Source organism: Trachypithecus francoisi, unplaced genomic scaffold (assembly GCF_009764315.1).
Source record: "Trachypithecus francoisi isolate TF-2019V2 unplaced genomic scaffold, Tfra_2.0 Lachesis_group12, whole genome shotgun sequence".
In the NCBI taxonomy this organism is placed as follows: Eukaryota; Metazoa; Chordata; class Mammalia; order Primates; family Cercopithecidae; genus Trachypithecus; species Trachypithecus francoisi.
The window spans coordinates 843,500-849,499 of NW_022681457.1; the positions used below are offsets into that span (position 1 = coordinate 843,500).

General features: G+C 51.4%; 1 protein-coding gene across 1 annotated transcript in view; it reads right to left on the bottom strand.

The window, feature by feature from the left end:
* The window catches only part of ERCC1 (ERCC excision repair 1, endonuclease non-catalytic subunit), a 49,882-nt gene extending 44,339 nt beyond the window's left edge, over positions 1 to 5,543 (bottom strand). The window contains exon 1 of the mRNA XM_033223681.1: positions 5,471 to 5,543. The gene's annotated coding sequence lies outside the window, so the exon portion shown is untranslated. The remainder of the gene's footprint in view (positions 1 to 5,470) is intronic.
* Between the last annotated feature and the right edge of the window lie 457 nt (positions 5,544 to 6,000).

Sequence of the window (6,000 nt, forward strand, 5' to 3'; positions counted from 1 at the left end):
TGGCTAATTTTTTTTTTTTTTTTTTTGCATTTTTATAGAGATGGGGTTTCACTCAACCCAATCCAACATTGGCCAGGCTGGTCTCGAACTCCTTGACCGCAGGTGATTCGCCCACCTCAGCCTCCCAAAGTGCTGGGATTACAGGCGTGAACCACGGTGCCTGGCTTGTTTTTTATTTTAACAGGGTTCTTCTGGCTGTAGGTGGGGAATAGACTTTGGAGGACAAGTGTGGAGTCAGGGAGACCAGTCACTCTCATGATCTAGTTGAGTCCAATGGTGACTTGGACTAGGAGGTAGCAGGGATCGATTCTGGAGGCCTTTAACTCAAGAGAGGCAAAATCTGTGACAAGCACATGCATAGTAAGCCATCAGTAGATGGCAGCACTTACCATTATGTTAGGTGGTACTCACCACATTCCCGGAAAAGTTATCATCCCTATTTTACAGATGTGCAAACTGAGGCCCATAGAGGTCACTTAACTTGCCCAAGGTCTCACGGCTCAGTCTAGCTCCAAAGACGGTACCCCTCTATTGGGATGGCTATTCCCAAGCCCACACACCCGAACATAACACTCTCAGCACCTAGAGCTACATCTAAACCTGTACTCATCCATGTGGGCCCCAGGACTCCCGGAGCCATGTCCTCATCAGTTACATGGAGCTGGTGTAGAAAGTAGCGGGTGGGCCGGAAGAGGTGCCTCACAACTGTAATCCCAGAACTTTGGGAGGCCAGGGCAGGCAGATCATGAGGCCAGGAATTCGAGACCAGCCTGGCCAACATGGCAAAACCCTGTCTCTACTAAAAATACAGAAATAAGCTGGGTGCGGTGGCAGGCGCTTGTAATCTTAGCTACTCAGGAGGCTGAGGCAGGAGAATTGTTTGAACCCGGGAGGTGGAGGTTGCAGCGAGCCAAGAACGTGCCATTGCACTCTAGGCTGAGTGACAGGCTAGACTCCGTCGAAAAGAAAAGAAAAGAAAAAAGAAAAGAAAAGAAAAGAAAACAAAGAAAAGAAAGAAAAGAAAAGAAAGTAGGGGCCAGACGGGGAGAATGCTGGCCCAGGACACTTGCTTAGAGGCAGGTTGGCACAGGTACAGAAGGTCCACCCAGAACCTCCCAGCCCAGCATCTGGCTCCCACACCCAATCATGGCCTAGGCCTGGCACACCCCAGTGCTACGTGCAGCAACATGTTAAACACAGTCAAGCATACACACAGAGATGTGGTCTTCTGCTCTGGGAATGCATTTTCAGGCAGTGTGCAGAAAACATAGATTTGCCTCTATCTTTTTTTTTTTTTTGAGATGGAGATTCGCTCTTGTCATCCAGGCTGGAGTACAGTGGCGTGATCTAGGCTCACCGCGACCTCTGCCTTTCAGGTTCAAGTGATTCTCCTGCCTCAGCCTCCTGAGTGGCTACAGGCACGTGCCACCACGCCCGGCTAATTTTGTATTTTTAGTAGAAACAGGGTTTCGCCATATTGGTCAGGCTCGTCTTGAACTCCTAACCTCAGGTGGTCTACCTGCCTCTGCCTCCCGTAGTGATAGGATTACAGGCGTGAACTACTGTGCCTGGCCTCTATCTCTTTATGTCCCTGTATCTCTCTGTTTTCTTTTCTTGTCTCTATCTCTGACCTTTGTCTCACTCTGACCCAGCTCTGTGTCTCTCATGCCTCCACACTCAGGATCCTCTAACTGCCACAGAAGGACTCTTGTCCCTGGCTGTGTGTTCCCATAGGACCTCACCTATTATGTACCATGAGAACCTGGCCTCCGGACAGGCGTGTCCAGCCCCAGGTTGGCAATTCTGGCTGGTTGCTCAGAATCACCTGGGGAGTAACTCACACAGCATAATCCTCTGGGTCTCTCTCTCTGAGATTCTTTCTTTCTTTTTTTTTTTTTTGAGACAGTGTCTTGCTCTGTCACCCAGGCTGGAGTGCGGTGGCACAATCTCGACTCACTGCAACCTCTGCCTCCCAGGTTCAAGCGATTCTCCTGCCTCAGCCTCCCAAGTAGCTGGGACTACAGGTGTGCGCCACCAAGCCTGGCTAATTTTTGTGTTTTTAGTAGAGACTGAGTTTTGCCATGCTGGCCAGGCTGGTCTCGAACTCCTAACCTCAGATGATCCACCCACCTCGGCCTCCCAAAAATGTTGGGATTACAGGCGTGAGCCATCGCGCCCGGTCATCTATCTCTGAGATTCTGACCCACAGCTTGTGGGTGTGGAACTGGAGAAACTCACCTTTAAAATGCTCCCTAGTGATTGGGACCCCTGCCTGCTTGTACTAGTTACTGCATCTGATTTTACAGACAGGGAAGAGCTGAGGCCCAGAGAGCGGAGGGCTCACCCCAACATCACACAGCAGTCAGCTGCGAGGGGCTTGGTGCTACTCAGATTCTCCTAAGAATGTTTGGAAACAAGTTGATGGAGAGTTAAGTAATAAAGGAAAATCACAAACAGAGACATAGACCCAGAAAGGGACTCACGGGAATAAAAGCAGAAAGTGACAGAGATACATAGAGATGATGAGACAGAGACAGAAAGATCAGAGAGATAGGATTCAGAAAAAAGGCAGAGAGAGGCCAGGCACAGTCACTCACGCCGGTAATCCCAGAACTTTGAGAGGCTGAGGTGGGAGGATCTCTTGAGCCCAGGAGTTTGAGACCAGCCTGGACAACATAGTAAGACCCCACCTTTATTTTAAAAAAGTTTTATTAATTTAAAAAAATGCAGAGAGAGATAAACACACATTAAGGATCAGAGACTGAGAAAGACAAAAAGCTATTTGGGGGCCTAGAGAGACCCCCCACCCCAGGAGGGATGTATTTTCTTTTCAAGGAGACAATACCATCTCCTTGGCCCATGCTTTAATAGGCCGTACCTCCTAGAAACAGCCAGTGCCACGGTTTAGCAATTTCAGCCTTACCAAGCCAGGTCTCCTCCCCAGGCTTGATATGTAGGATGCACATTAAATACGTTTATATAACCTGCCCTCTGTGCAGAATCAAGGAGCTTTACATAACGTAGCCCCGTGAGTCATGCGGCAGACACGGGGCACTGACCTGACATGCCCAGTGAGAGGGGACCCCTCGCCCAGGACCTTTACCTGGAAGTGATTGTGAAGGATAAGGGATCATGCATTTCACTGAAGAGGAAGCAGAGGGTCAGAGAGGGCAAGGCACTTGCTTGGGGTCACACAGCCAGGATTCAGCACAATAAGGATTCCAACCACATCTGCTAGTGCCTTATCACGTGCTCCTTTACAGAGTGCAGGAAACAATAATAAAAAACATCTCTAGTAATACAATGACTGCTGTGTATTGAGTGCACCCGGCTGCAGTAAGTACTTTACAAACACCATCTTATGTATTCCAAAACCCAGTAAGGAGCTGGATGCTGTGACTCATGCCTACAACCTCAGCACTTTGGGAGGCCGAGGCAGGAAGATTGCGTGAGTCCAGGAGGAGTTCGAGACCAGCCTGGGCAATATAGTGAGGGCCCCATCTCTAAAAACAAAAAATAATACACATTAAAAAGTAAAAAATTAGCCAGTGCCTATAGTCCCAGCTACTTGGTATGCTGAGGCGGGAAGATTGCTTGAACCCAGGAAGTGAGGCTGCAGTGAGCTGTGATCATACCACTGGGCAACAGAATGAGACCTTGTCTCAAAAAAACCAACAAAATGGCCAGGCGCAGTGGGTCACGCCTGTAATTCCAGCACTTTGGGAGGCCGAGGCGAGTGGATTACTGGAAGTCAGGAGTTCAAGACCAGCCTGGCCAACACAGTGACGCCTCGGCCCTTCTAAAAATACAAAATTAGCCCGGCATGGTGGCGGGTGCCTGTAATCCCAGCTACTCGGGAGGCTGAGGCAGGAGAATCGCTTGAACACGGGAGGCAGAGGTTGCAGGGAGCCGAGATCATGCCATTGCACTCCAGCCTGGGCAAAAAGATTAAAACTCTATCTCAACAAAACAAAAAAAAGTCCAGCGAGTTAGCGACAGAATCCAGTTATTAAATAACATAATTAAACCTATTTTATACGGAGCACTTACTATGTACTAAGTGCTTTACCAGATTTCATGGTCACAATTCTAGAGGGGGGTGATGTTATCACCTCCATTTCAGGAAGGAAGGAGGCTCAGAGGAAGTCACAGGTCAAGGTTCCGGAGTGGGTAACTAAACCCAGGTCTTGCTAGCCCTGTATCTCTATCACTTATTCCCATGCATACAGGTCCACAACACGCCTGTGCACACGTGCAATCAATATTGCACTAACCTCTCCAAACAATAGTTGAAATACCCAGCGCTCTCGCCTTATATCTTTTCTCTTCCCCAGGAAGGCTAACCCAGCCTCCAATTCCCTAAACCTCCATTCGCCAGGGAAGGAACCCTCTTCTTTCCCTGTAACGCCTCAGTTCTGCCGCGCGGCCGGCCGAGGTCGGCACCTGTAAAATGCTCCTGCTCCTTTAAGAGAATGAACAGTGGAGGCCGGGCACAGTGGCTCACGCCTGTAATCCCAACACTTTGGGAGGCCTAGGCGGGTGGATCACCTTAGGTCAGGAGTTCGAGACCAGACTGACCAACATGGCAAAATCCCGTCTCTACTAAAAATACAAAAATTAGCCGGGCGTGATGGTGCGCACCTGTAATCCCAACTACCGTGGAGGCTGAGGCAGGAGAATCGCTTGAACCTGGGAGGCAGAGGTTGCAGTGAGCCGAGATCGCGCCATTGCACTCCAGCCTGGGCCACAGAGAGAAAGCGAGACTCCGTCTCAAAAAAAAAAAAAAAAAAAAAGAAAAAAGAGAGAGAATGAACAGTCGGCCGGCGTTGCCCGGCAGCGCTGCGCCAGTTGCCCGGCAACGTCAACAAACGACGCGGCCGCCGTCTCCGTGCGCCCCCCCCACGCCCGCGCAGACGCGGTGACGCGACAGACTGTGGAACGCCGTCTCCTAGCAACGCGAGGGCTGTTTGTCCCGGGCTGGGTGGCGCGGCCGCACTGGGCGCAGCCAGGACCGGCCCGGGCGGACAGACCGGCCCGCCGGGAGCCCGGGGCAGGGGGTGGAGGGGATTGCGGTGATGGAAGCGGGGGAGAACCGGGTTCCCAAATTACCGGTTTCCCTTTAGACAGCCGCCGTCTGTTGTCGCCCGCTCCTCCTGTCTGCCCCGGGACCGCCTCCGCTCGGGTATCTGTCCGTCTGCGCGCCCTCCTCCCTGGCATGTCCGTCTGTCCAGCGCCTCCCGCGCTGTGGCTGTCTCATATCCCCCCTTAAACCATCACAACCAAAATAGGGACAAGCACACACTCCGCTGGCCTGCCCTTTCTGCCTTGGACTGCTGGATTTCCGGGTGCGCTGTTGCGGTTGGGGTCTCCACCAGGGGAGACAGACAAGGGGAGACAACCTGTTCACACTCCAGCCACAGCCCCAGAGCTCCCTCCCGTTACTTTCCCCGCTCCCCTGGGGTTCTCTTGCCTGTCTTTCCTGAGCCTCTTTGAAGAGACAGGCAGCCCGCGGTCCTTCCATCCTGTGTCCGGGAAGCTGTCCACAGCTGGGAGGTTCTAACAACTCATCCCCAACACACACTCCCAACACCCCCCTATCCAGTAGCTTCATGTGACCAGGGCTGGGGCGAATCTCTGAGCAGAGAGAAGAAATTGAGTGTGTGACAGTGTGAATGGATGTGACTATAGGTGAGGAACAGCCGGTGACAATGTGCACATCTGGTATTTCCTGTGTGAGAGCAAAACTGCAGGACTCAGCGAGTGGTTTCTGCGGTTTGCACTTGTGTATCTGGGTGTATGGGAGTGTGTAGCCCTGCTGACTGTGTAGATGTGCATGTGTGTGTAGTTGTGAGTCTTGCATGTGGTCATCTGTGTGAAACAATGCCTGTGTAAGTACCCGTGGATGTGCACGGTTTTGCCTCTAGCTGTGCATTTCTGATTCTGTGTGTGTGTGTGTGTTTCTGGTTTTTTCATTTGTTTTTTAGAGATGGGGTCTGGCTA